Source organism: Chiloscyllium plagiosum, chromosome 14 (genome assembly GCF_004010195.1).
Source record: "Chiloscyllium plagiosum isolate BGI_BamShark_2017 chromosome 14, ASM401019v2, whole genome shotgun sequence".
Lineage (NCBI taxonomy): Eukaryota > Metazoa > Chordata > Chondrichthyes > Orectolobiformes > Hemiscylliidae > Chiloscyllium > Chiloscyllium plagiosum.
Window position 1 is genome coordinate 33,766,742 of NC_057723.1, and position 12,703 is coordinate 33,779,444.

Here is a 12,703-nt window from a genome sequence, read left to right on the forward strand (position 1 = left end):
CTCTGAGACTTTCTTTTCAGAATCTAAAGATTTTTGGAAGGTTATTACCCGTGCAGCCACTATCTCTTTTAATAGCTGAGGGTGTATCTCATCAGGTCCAGGGGACCTTCATCCCCATTAGTTTCCTTAGCAATGTTTCTCTAGTGATAGTAATTGTATTTATTTCCATTCTTACTTGATCATTTAATACATCTGGAATACTCTTAGTGTATTATTATCTCTTGTGAAGACTGATGTTAAATGTTTATTCAACTCCTCTGCCATTTCCTAGTTTCCTTGGCCATGTTTATTGACACCACACACATGTATGCTTTGGCTGGCTTAAATTAGTGCATGTGCAAATAATTGGCTTTGCCTTTAAACTTGGTGCAGCTGTGAACCAGAGAAGAGTGGGCGAAAACAAAGTTAGAAACATCTAAGTTACATTTAATCTTGTACCTCCTCGAGGCAGAAAACACTTTCCCCAAGCAGACGTTTTGTGAATACTCACCTATGACATAGCTGCAATGCTTCCATTCTTTATGGTTTAACCATGGCAGTGGTTGTAATGTAAGACAAATACCAGTCAAGAGGTCCCAATACTATCTGCTCTGAGCAGCTTCTCTCTGGAAAGTATTGAATTGACAAAAATTAGCTTTTTTTCTGCTCCTTCTTCCTCTTCTTTGTTCCAGCTACTCAAAAATAATTTCAAAATTTCTCACTTCAACTCAACAAGCACAGAATTCTCCACCAAGGTCCAGTTCATATACATCTTTGTGGACTGGCTAGCTGTAATCAGTGACACAATATCTCATATCTCTGATACTAACAGATCCTGATGTTCTGATCCCAACCATAACTTGTATTTATTTAGCCTTATAGATTTTAGGATTTTGTGATCACAGTTACCTAATATAGGCAATCAACAATTAGCAACTAATTTTCTGATAGTCTATTAAGAAGCAACAGTTTAGATACGATCCATTCGATAATTACATAAAGTATACAACCTGACAACTGGGAATGGTTCACTGATGCCACAGGACCAATAGGCTGTTGGCACGGAATGGTTCAGTGTTGTTAAAGTGGTGGAGGGGCCAGATCCTGCTCTTTAGTTGAGGTGAAACTCTTCCCTCAGTTTTTCCCCTTTCTTTTGGTTCATCTTCCATTTATGTGGTGAAGACTGTTCAATGAAGATTGTTTTCTGGAGACCACCTGACTAGAACTTCTGTCTATAAGATCTGCTTGATGAGAACCCCTCTGCCCTGAGCACTTATCGTCATATCATATTTCTGGGGCGAGGTAGCTTACACTATGTTAATCAATTGTTTGAACCCTTTTGTCCAATGGCTATGGGTCAGTCACTTGTGATGTTGGATGGTCACTGACCTCTTGCTTACCTGCCTTCACCTGAAGGTCCATTTTCATTCCTTCTAAGAATAAAACCCTCTTATCTTTGACAACAATACACTGATAGGATGTCTTTGGTGCTAAATAAATTGTTGACATTAGTTCAATTGGCATCATGACCTCTGTGTTTTTCATGATTCTTTTCTTTGTTTTCATATGCTATAATTTTGGAAGGTTAATTACTCTGTAAGCGCTGTTAGATTAAGTCTTATGTTACATAGTAACTACTAGGAAAATTCAATTTTTAAGAGACTACAATATTCAACAGCACCTTCAGTATAAAAAAAATCCTAGGTACTTCAAGGTAGATTTATGTATTAAATCAAACTCCGAGCCATATAAGCAGCTATTAGTAATAACTCAATTTTTCTTGTATTCTGTAACTCACTACTGGCTTGGTAGAAGGATAACTCAATGGACCATGATTTATTTCTCTCCAGCAACTCCCATTTTGAGATTGAATATTATTAATATTAGTGGTGAAGGTATGCAAGTGCAAATAAACTATTTGTGGTTTACTTAACACTTAGTCTTGAAAGGTTGTCTTGCGAAGCCGAGGCCACTTATTTGCCTTGATTGTGCTTTATCTATTTTTTACTGTTTGTCCTGCTCAGATCTTTCTCATTTTGGTATTCAAAGATCTAACTGACGAGTACTTCTGCAAAATATCAATTCATGTTTTCTTCTTTTTCAAACGATGCAGGCATTGTAGAATGCCGCACAGTTTAAACAGTCACTGATGTGCATGATTATATTTTTGTGGTCAGGTAGTATTTGAATTTTAATTGGGTGGTAACTATCTCCTTTCTGGAAAACTGTAGAGTTAATGTAAACATCCCTGATGCCAACAAGGTGACAGCATATAAAAGCTGGCTTCCTGTTCAACTGGTACACCCATTTCACAAGGAAACTGATTAAAATATTACTGAAACTGAATAAAATCTAATAAGTTTCAGTTCCCTGAGACATAATCTTCACTTTGATGAGAATTGGCATCCATGACCTAGATGTTTGTAGGTTTTTGTGCAGCATATGTCACCAACTCTGTGGAATCTCATAGATTATAATGTTTCGAGAAATAAAAATGTTTACAGTTGGCACAAAGACTATTTAGAACCCAAGTGCCAGCAGGAAAATAAAAACAAGTGAAAAAACATTTAGAAAATTGCAGAATTGTACTTCCTTTATTGGCTGTCCTTGCCAAGAGATCTTTAAGAACATCTAAGTACAATTTACATATATTCTGCTATACATCAGACCGTCCTCAATCCTCACATTATTTTCTATCTCTAAACTGAATAATTATAATAAATAATAAATAATCTTTAATTGTAATTTTCCCTGCCATTTGTCCTAAATTGTTTGGAACAAAGTTCTGGTACAATGTGGGTATAGTTCGAATTCCTGCCCATTTTTCACCCCTGAACACTGGAATAGAGCGGGCAGTTATGAGTTGAAAGTTCAGGATTTGGTGAAATATTAATGCAATAATATTTAAATGCTGTTAATTAAATGATGGCTCCGTGGTTAGCGCCGCTGTCTCACGGCAACATGGAACTGAGTTCAATTCTACCCTCAGGCAATGGTTTTACACATTCTCCCTATGTCTGCGTGGGTTTCCTCCCACAGTCTAAAGATGTGTAGGTTAGGTGGATTGGCCATGGGAATAGGGTAGGGAGGTGGGTCTGGTTGTAATGTTCTTCGGAGAGTGGTTGTGGACTCATTGGGCTGGGTGGCTTGCTTCCAAACTGTACAGATTCTGTAAAACATCTGGTGATGCCAAGATTGTAATTATCCTACAAACAATTCAGACTTGGGCACTTTTGAAAGGGTCTTCAAATATTTTGGATTATCTATTAAATAAATAGTTTTAACTGGTGAGAGATTTTGTATATTCCAAATAATTCCATTATTTCTCAAAATATGATGCAAAATTTTGCACTACGATGCTTGAAATTTGATGTATAGTCTGTCATGAACTTATAATGAAATCAGAGTGCTGGAAATACTCAACAGATTGAGCAACACTTATGAGGAGAGAAACAATTGAGTTGAATATCATGTTCAGAACTGAATTCAGGCTGAAATTTGATAGGTTTTATGCACTTGAAAGGGGAGGGATGGAAGAACAATAGGGAAAATCTGGGATAAAGTAGACAGCGAGAGAGATTAAAGATAAAAATGTCATCAGACACAATGCCAAGAGAGTGGCAAGGATGTGGCAAAGAGGCAACGTATTTGTTCAGTGTAAGTGTACATGTCAGAATAATGAACAGCTGTGTCTGAAAGCAAAGAAATAAAGAACAAAATTCAAACTGAAATTGTTGAACTCAGTTTTGAGTTCAGGAGTCTGGTAAAGTGCCTAACTGCAAGAAGAGGTGATGTTCTTTGAGCTTGTATTGAGATTCAATGGAACACTGCAACAGGCTGAGAAGAGAATTGTAGTGTGAAAGTGTGAATTCAAATGGAAAACAACTGGACAGTCAGTCATACTGGCAGATTGGCCAAAGGTGTAATGCAAAGTGTCATTCAATCGGTGTTGGTCTGACCCATGAAAGGGAGACCTGTGCATTGAGCAATGAATACATGAAATTGCAGCCTCATGTATAAGGAACGTTTGGGACCTTGGACAGTGAGGACAGCAGTGGTGAAAAGGCAGATGTTACCTGCTGTAATTGATGGGAAGGTGCAGTGGGAAAAGTGCAATATATCTGATGTGATTAAGGAATGTAACAAGATGTTGTGGAGGAAATGGTCAGTTTAGAATACTAGGAGGGGAGGAGGAAGTGTGTTTGGTGGTGGCAACATATTGGAGGTGGTGAAAATGGCAGAGGGTAACCCTTGGAATTTTGAGGCTGATGAGGTGGGAAGGGAGGACCAAGGTAACCTAATCAGTATTCTGGGAGGGAAAGGGAGAGGACAGAAGTGCAGGAAATGGGTCAGTCATAGTTGACAGCTTTATTTACCACAATGGGAAAAGTCCATCATTGAGGAAAAGATTGTGGCAGATTCATTGCAAGTGGGATAGGGAGACCTAGTGATAATTTTGTGCAGTCATACTCATAAATACTGTTGAAACCTTAGCATCTGACCAAAAAGAATTTATAATGAACCTCCATTCCTTGCCCTTTCATTTCATTCCCATAATGCCTCTAATCTTGTGGGCGGCACGGTGGCACAGTGGTTAGCACTGTTGCCTCACAGTGCCAGAGACCCGGGTTCAATTCCCGACTCAGGCGACTGACTGTGTGGAGTTTGCACGTTCTCCCCGTGTCTGCGTGGGTTTCCTCCGGGTGCTCCGGTTTCCTCCCACAGTCCAAAGATGTGCAGGGTCAGGTGAATTGGCCATGCTAAATTGCCCGTAGTGTTAGGTAAGGGGTAAATGTAGGGGTATGGGTGGGTTGCGCTTCGGCGGGTTGGTGTGGACTTGTTGGGCCGAAGGGCCTGTTTCCACATTGTAATCTAATCTAAATCTAATCTAATTATAAAAAAAAACAAATTTTAAAAAAACATCTGCATTAAGGGAGAGGAGCTGCATATAATTAAAATTTTATTCAGGAATTTGAGTTTGTTTAAAATTTGCTGCAGTTTAGTTCAAATATTTACTGCTTTTTCTCTCAAGAATGTTCAGAGCACTGTCATATATTTTCAAAGTTAAAAAGGATTTGGAAGGAAGTGAGAATGGAAATTACATGGGAACTGGATACAATCATACAGTTTTCCCTAGACTTAGTGGAAGTGCCAGAAGACTGGAACCATGAATTATGAACCAGTAAGTTGGGGAAGCTTCAAGAGACAACTGTTCAGTGTAGAATTGGGAGCTACATGGAAAAGGTGGAATGATTTGAAGGAATCAGCATGGATTTCTAAAGGGAAAATCATGTTTAGCTAACTTGTTTGAATTTTGGAGAGCTCAATGCGGGTAACACTGCTGATGTGGTTTATGTGGACATTCAGGAGGGGTTTCACACAGTGCCAAACAAAAGGTGAGTGAGGAAAGTTATAATTCATAAAATAAATGTGGACATGGATAAAAACTGGGTCAGTGATGGAAAACACTAAGGGTAATAGTTAATGGATATGTTTCAGGCAAAAGGAAGGTTTGTAGTGGAGTCATAGAGTGATACAGCACAGTAACAGAACTCTAAACCCTTCCTATTCATGTACTAATCCAGGTGCCTTTTAAATGATGAAATTGTAACATCGCTCTGGCAGCTCATTTCATACATGCACCACACTCTGCATGAAATTATTACTTCTCAGGTCTTTTTAAAATCTTTCCCCTCTCACTTTAACACAATGTTCTCTTGTTTTGGACTTCCCCAAACCCAGGAAAAAAATCCTTGGCCCTTCATCCTATCTATGCCACTCATGATTTTAAGCCCTCTGTAAGTTTACCCCTCAGACTCCAATGCTCCAGGGAAAAAAAGCCCCAGTCTATTCAGCCTCTTCCTATATCTCAAACCTTCCAGAATGCAAAATTCTTGTAAATCTTTTCTCCAGTTCTCAAATTAACAACATCCTTCCTACATCAGTGATCAGGATTCTATGCAGTATTCCAAAAGTGACCTCCTGTACAGCTGCAACATGACATCCAACCTCTGTACTCAATGTTATGACTAATGAAGTCACTATCCTATCTATCTGTGAGGATCTATGAAGTTGCACCACAAGGACTCTTTTTTCAACTACACTCTCCAGGGCTGTACCAGTAAGTGCATAAGTCCTACCCTGGTTTGCCTTACCAAAGTGCAACACCTCACATTAATCTGAATTAAACTCCATCTGCCACTCCTCAGCCCATTGGCCCATCTCATAAGGTCCCATTGTATTATAAGATAATCACCACCCATCTTGGTGTCATTTGCAAATGTACTAACGATATCTCCTATATTCACATCCAAATCATTTATATAGATGATGAATAGCAGAGGACCCAGCACTCATCCTTGGGGCACAACGCTGGTCACATGCCTCCAGTCTTAAAAAACAGCCCTTCTCCACCACGCTCTGTCTCCTAACTTCAAGCTAAATTTGCATTCAATTGTTTAGCTCCCCCTGGATCCCATGTCATCTAACCGTACTAGCTAGACTACCATGCAGAGCGTTGTTGAATGCTTTGCTGAAGTCCATATAGATAATGTCTTACCACTCTGCCTTCATCCACCTTCTTTGTCACTTCTTCAAAAAACTCAATCAAGTTAGTGAGACATCAGTTTCAGTAGTGGTTGGTATTAGGACCCTTGCTTTTCATGATATATATTATTGATTCAGATTTTGGTATGCAGAGACAATTTCAAAGTCTGCAGATAACACAAAACTTGGAAGAATTTTAAGCTGTGAGGAGGTCAGTGTAGAATTCCAGAAGAACATGGATCAGTTGGTGGTCTGGGCAGATAAGTGGCAGATGAATTTCAATCTAGAGAAGTGTTAAGTGATATATTTTGATAGGAATAACATTAAAATACAATATATAATATGGGGGATACAATTCTAAGAGAGGTGCAGGAGCAGTAGGACCTGTGTGCATATTTGCATTGATTATTATAAGTGTCAGGACAGGTAGAGAAAATAGTTCGTAAAGCATACAGAATCGTCAGCTTTATTAATAGGGGCACAGAGTACAAAAGCAAAAAGGTGATGTTTGACTTGCATAACACTCTTGTTAGACGTCAACTGGAGTGCTGTGTACAGCTCTAAGTGTCACATTATTGGAAGGATGTGAACACATTGGGAAGAGTGCAGTAGCAGTTTACAATAATGGCTCCAGGGGTGAGGAACTTCAGTTTATGAGGATAGATTGAAGATGATGCAACTATTCTCCTTGGAGAGAAGTAGCCTAAAAGATCTGATAGATATTTTCAAAATCAGGAGTGGGCTGAATAGAGTAGATTGGGAGAAACTGTTCCTGCTCATAAAAGGAACAAGAACAAAAGGGTATATATTTCAAGTGATCTCCAAAGAAGCAAGTGTGAAGTGAGTACTCAGCAAGTAGTTAAGGTCTGCAATGAACTACCCAGATATGTGATGGAGGCAGTTTAATTCAGGCATTCAAGAGGACATTGGATAAAAATAATATGTAGGTATAAGGAAAAAGCAGGAGGTTGTCATTAGGTGATAGTAGGTGATCGTGCTCATTTAACAAGCCAGTAGAGGCACAATGGCCAAAAAGGCCTTCTTCAGCACCAGGACACCTCTGTAATTCTGTGAATATTACAGTGTGTGACAAAGGTTGTTTGAATGTGTAACCTGGTCCACTTGTTCCAACAAATTGCTCAAAATGCTTTCAGAATGTTTTTCTTCACTCACACACCTCTCAGCAACTGAATTTTTAATGTTCAAATTCGCGGTTTAAACAAATGAAAAATCAAATCAAATGACTGTGACCAGCTGGATAAATTACATGTGGATCGGCCCCTTTGATGCAATGACCATGAAATATAACATCTCTGAACAGGTTGATTGGAAAATATTGAAACCATTGGAGACAATGCATGTGTCAATAGACGTGGAAAACAGATTAAAATTTTTAAAAAATGAAATAAACACATGAAACCTTTGGATATAGAATAAGAATGAGTAAGGAGATTAAAATGAAATGAGAGTATTTAATTTAAGAATGCATCTAAATTGCACATATGCAGCAATGTGGTCATGGTTAGGTACTCAATTCCAGTGATGCTGATGATAACTAAATACTGGACAGAAACCGGAGTGAACTCCTTTGTTCTCAAATGAAATGGAATGGAATATTTAATATCTATTAGCGAAGGCAAAAGACCTCAGTTAAATATTTCACCTGAAAAGTGAGCACAATCTCAGTATAGCAGCTTCTATCACTACAATGGAGTGTCACATTTTGTGCTCACATCTTTGCAGCAGTACTCAGAAAATGTTGATTCACAGTTAAGTAGGCTACTAACCAAGCCATAGCTGACAGCAGTAAGAATTATTTTCATGCTATCCAGTAGGAGGAAATGCAAAGAAAAATTTACAAAATGTTTCCAGCTTTTCTAGAGCAGAAGGAATCAGGGCATATGATAGATGTTGAAATTGATTTAAAAATGGGAAAGATGAAATAGAAATAAACTTACCCCACTGTTGAACCCATGAGATAATAGGAGAAGGAAGGATGAACAGAGGTTTGCGATGCTGTGCAATGAAGATATAGCAGAGATTGTGTTAACATTTAAGAATAGGTTGGTTAAGTGTTTGAAGTAAAGATTATGTTAGAACTGGTCAGGCACATTTTGCCGATGTGAAAAATACATATAGTCTAGGCCAAATGGTCACCATCCATTCTTATCATGAATACACAAAGTGACACCGACAAATTATACAAACAAATACGTTTCTTTACCTATTCTAAGTTGATGTTCTTTTTGATATTTGAAAAACAACCAAAGCTCCTTTGAGGAAACGGATGGAAACTCAAGACGGGTAGGGAAAGAGAGAAACTTGTTAACGTTAGGGGTAATGGAGCCTCTGATCTGGAGTCAACAGCCTCGAAGTGATTGGATCGACATCATTGAGGTTAAAATTGAAATGACTGACAAGTGTACTAAGCGGGTGTAAGACTCCAATAGATAGTTCAAAGGGGGAGAATTGAAAGGGAAATTAAGATGGAATAGGGGAGTTGAAAAGGAGTGAGAGGGCAACTCATCCCTTAGAAAGATCGACAGAAAGACAAATTAAACATGGGGCTAGCAGCAACAGGCGAGGAAATGAGCGCATTTTCTGACGCAAGTCGTTTTTACGTTAAGACGGACTGGTTGCAATAATTCTTTAGCAACCTGAAAAAAAAGAGAAAATGTGCCGATGGGTTTCTGAATGCTGGGCAAATGCAACAGTGTGAAGAGGGCAGAGAGTAAATTTATTTTTTCAGGCATTGGAAAGTGACATGTTGCAGTGAAATTTACAAAATGATTTGCAGCAATTTGCCTGAGTGCTCCACCTACTGTCCAGGAGAGCTCTGTGGCTGAATGTACTGTACATTGACACAGAGAGAGAGAGAGAGAGAATCACTCTTCCACACAACTTCAGTCGGCGCCTGCTGCTTAAGACGTTTCGGGATCCCGCAGCAAAGGATTCATTCTCAGACACCGCTGGCTCTTACATTTCTCTCGCTGAGGATTTTACATTTGAGATAGCAACATCGAACGTTTCTGGACGTAAGTTAGAAATCATTATCACGCGAAACGTTGCGAAGTTTCGGCGCTGACAGCTCAGCTGACACCGAACTGTTGCTCGCATCCGCTGGGTTCACACATCTGATCAGAAAGAAGTGATAACTTTTCGTTGTTGGCATTTCCTCCTGAAGGGGGTCGGAGCTACTCGACGTGACTTGGGCGTTGAGGCCTTTACTCAATCAGATTGAGTAACTGACAAGATTATTTATTTTGAATTTTTGTTTCGCGACAAGAAGGGGACTGTTTTCTCCCGCCTTTCTCTCTCTCTCTCCGCTTCCCGTTTTCTTTTCCGTCTCTTTTCAGCGGAGGCACGATCTTGTATCTTGAAAACGTTAGGCTCCTGGCGTACACGTCTCGCAAACGCCCCCACCCCCAAACTGGAAGACCTTGTCATCCAGCAAAAGAAAACCTACAACAAATTGCATCAAACTACAGTAAATGTGGGGGTGGGGGTGGGGATTAAACGGAGACGTCGAAGGTTAAACATTGCGAATATATTTGATGAAACCTGGGGCAGACATTTCTTAAAGTGGTGTTGCTGCCCACAAAAGTTTGACATGTCACTATTTTAGAGTGTCCAACTTTAATTATTTCATTATCTCAATTATGCTGCAGAATTCACAGAAAAATCAGAACTTTCAACGTCTATTGCTTTTAGATAAATAATCTCATATTTTGGTTTATTGCAATGTTTTTTTTAAAAATTTGCTTCGTGTTTCGGTCGTCGTTAAATCAGCACCGCTCACGCATCGACGTCACGGGTCGTGCTCGGTGATTGGCTGCGTGCCGCGCTCCTACGTGGCCGCGCGGCGGAGTCTCGCCGCCGCGCGCGTGCCCGGCTGAACGGTCTGTGAGCGGACATTTTAGGATCGGGGAGGAAAGGCGGGCGGGCGGACCGACCCGAGTGACGGGTAGGCAGGCGGGAAGGAGGAGAGCGCGGAGGGCCGAGTGCTGTCATGAGGTGAGGGAAGCGGCAGGCGGGCTGACTGTGCCTTCGCTTCGGGAGTGGCGAGCCCGTCGGGGTGGGAGCGGCCCTGGCCGTGGCCGGATCGGTCCTCTGTTTACCCTGCCTTGTCCCCGGAAGGGAAGGGAAGGGAAGGGAAGGAGGGGTCGCTGTTTGCAGAAGGTGGACAAATAAACAAACAAACTTTCACACCGATTCCGCTCTTGGAGCCCGGAGCCCGACCCAATGGAGATCGGGGGCTCGTGGGCGTCGCCCCTCTTCCCCCCACCCCGCGACAAGTCCTTCTCAACGCCGCCTGCAAATAATGTGGATCAGAACCTGACATACTGCTCCTCGGATGCTGCCTGAACTGCTGTGCTCTTCCAGCACCACTAATCCAGAATCGAGAGGCGTGCGGGCAGATGATTCACGCGCCGGTGAAATAAGTTGCATACCGGCTTGGAGAGTAATGAAAAAGTTTACATTGAGAGACCGTGGAGCTAACCGACTGACAGAGCAGCCGCAGTGCTGTCATGTTTTCTTGCTGTGAAGGTGCCCGTGTGTTGGACTGAGGTGGACAAAGTTTAAAAATCTCACAACGCCAGGTTATAGTCCAACAGGTTTATTTGGAAACACCAGCTTTCGGAGTTCTGCTCATTTATCAGATAGCTGTAGAGGAACACCGTATGAAAGCTAGTGCTTCCAAATAAACCTGTTGGACCAAAACCTGGTGTTGTCATTGTTTAAACAATGTTCTCTTGAGGCACTTTTAGATCGCGCTTACTTTGACAATGCCTGTGCCCTTTTCCTGCTGCTTGCAATTTAATGTGTGTGTGTGTGTGTGGTGTATGTTAGTGCTTCAGGTACCAGGAACCGTATGCTGCTCGCAATACTTGAGCAAGAGGACTTTCCCCCCCCCCAAAAAAAAATTTGAAATTTCCCTTTAAAGTAGACAACGTTTTCTGATTATTTCCAGTACAAAATCACTCAACGAATTTTGCTTTGATCCAAGTTCAAAGCAAGAACGAGGTATTTATGTAAAAAATATGTACAGTGCGCGATTTGAATGACGTCATGGTGGATACAAAGTATGCGTGTCTTCACAATTCATTAACAAAAGTGAGGACTCGAAATTCAAGCCCTGCGCATTAGAACACTGATGTAAAATGCATTAAGTTGGAATCCATCTGGATAGGTGATGGAAAAATGTTACAATTATCTAATATGTAAGTAAATGTTTAAATGCATATCCATAAACTGTCAGATAGGTATGAAATTGTCAGATGATATCAAGAAGTAAAGCATAGTTTTTACATCATAACTGAGGAGTTGGGTATGCTGGCGAATTAAGGAATAGTGTAGCCTAAATAAATCATAGCATTGTTTCTCACTGCAAGTGAACAACACACTTAAGTATAAAAACTTAAAAGCAGTGCTGTGGCTCTGGAGATCTGAAATAAAAAGAAAAATGCAGGAAGAATTCAGCAGGTCTGACAGAATTTGTAGAAAGAGGAATAAATTAACGTTTTGAGTCCAATATGACTTTTTTGCAATACCAAATAAGTAACATTGGACTCCTTTTATTCTATTTGTCTCTCCACAAATTCTACAAGGCCTGCTGACTTTTTCCAGCACTTCATCTGCCTATTGCATTCTCAGCTACCTCTTGCCCAACCCCACCTATTTATCTCTCAGTCCCGCCCTGCCCCGCGCCTGGCCCACAAGCCTCATTCCTGATGAAGGGCTTATGCCCGAAATGTCAATTCTCCTGCTCCTTGGATGCTGCCTGACGATAGAAAACAGTTAGGAAGAGATGCTCAGTGATTATGTAATTAAAACTTTTATGTGCACTTAGATTTCATTTCTGCACTGTTGCAGTGAGAAATAAAAGTTTAAAAGTTGATTTATACATGTAGAGTATACATGTAGAACCAACTTCTATGTGGATGAAATTGTTCACAGGCAGCAGGCACATAAGGAAGCAGACCCTCTTAGGAACAGTGCCTTTGGAGAATTGTAGACCTAACAATGATGCATCTTCAGAAAAGTCAAAGTTGCAAGCAACTTGGTCATATTCACAGGGAAAATATTTAATTAAGACAGTAGAGAATCAATTCTGTGCCTCATAAATCAGGTCACGACAGAATGGAATTGTGCTCTTGAGTTTTGTGTATACTAGATC

The 12,703-nt window shown here is 40.5% G+C and overlaps 1 protein-coding gene and 1 long non-coding RNA gene across 4 annotated transcripts in view; one reads left to right on the forward strand and one right to left on the reverse strand.

The window, feature by feature from the left end:
• Positions 1 to 511: 511 nt before the first annotated feature.
• LOC122556609 lies at positions 512 to 9,132 on the reverse strand. The gene is made up of 3 exons (XR_006313584.1): positions 8,750 to 9,132; positions 8,484 to 8,541; positions 512 to 605 (listed from the first exon to the last, which is right to left on the reverse strand). It is a non-coding gene; the product is annotated as an uncharacterized LOC122556609 (long non-coding RNA).
• A 246-nt stretch (positions 9,133 to 9,378) lies between these two features.
• LOC122556605 (progesterone receptor-like) overlaps positions 9,379 to 12,703 on the forward strand; it is a 113,172-nt gene continuing 109,847 nt past the window's right edge. The window contains exon 1 of one of the 3 annotated variants that reach the window (XM_043703490.1): positions 9,379 to 9,560. The gene's annotated coding sequence lies outside the window, so the exon portion shown is untranslated. Of the gene's footprint in view, positions 9,561 to 10,318; positions 10,540 to 12,703 lie in introns of those variants that run through there. The other 2 variants (XM_043703489.1, XM_043703491.1) reach the window with 2 other exon arrangements.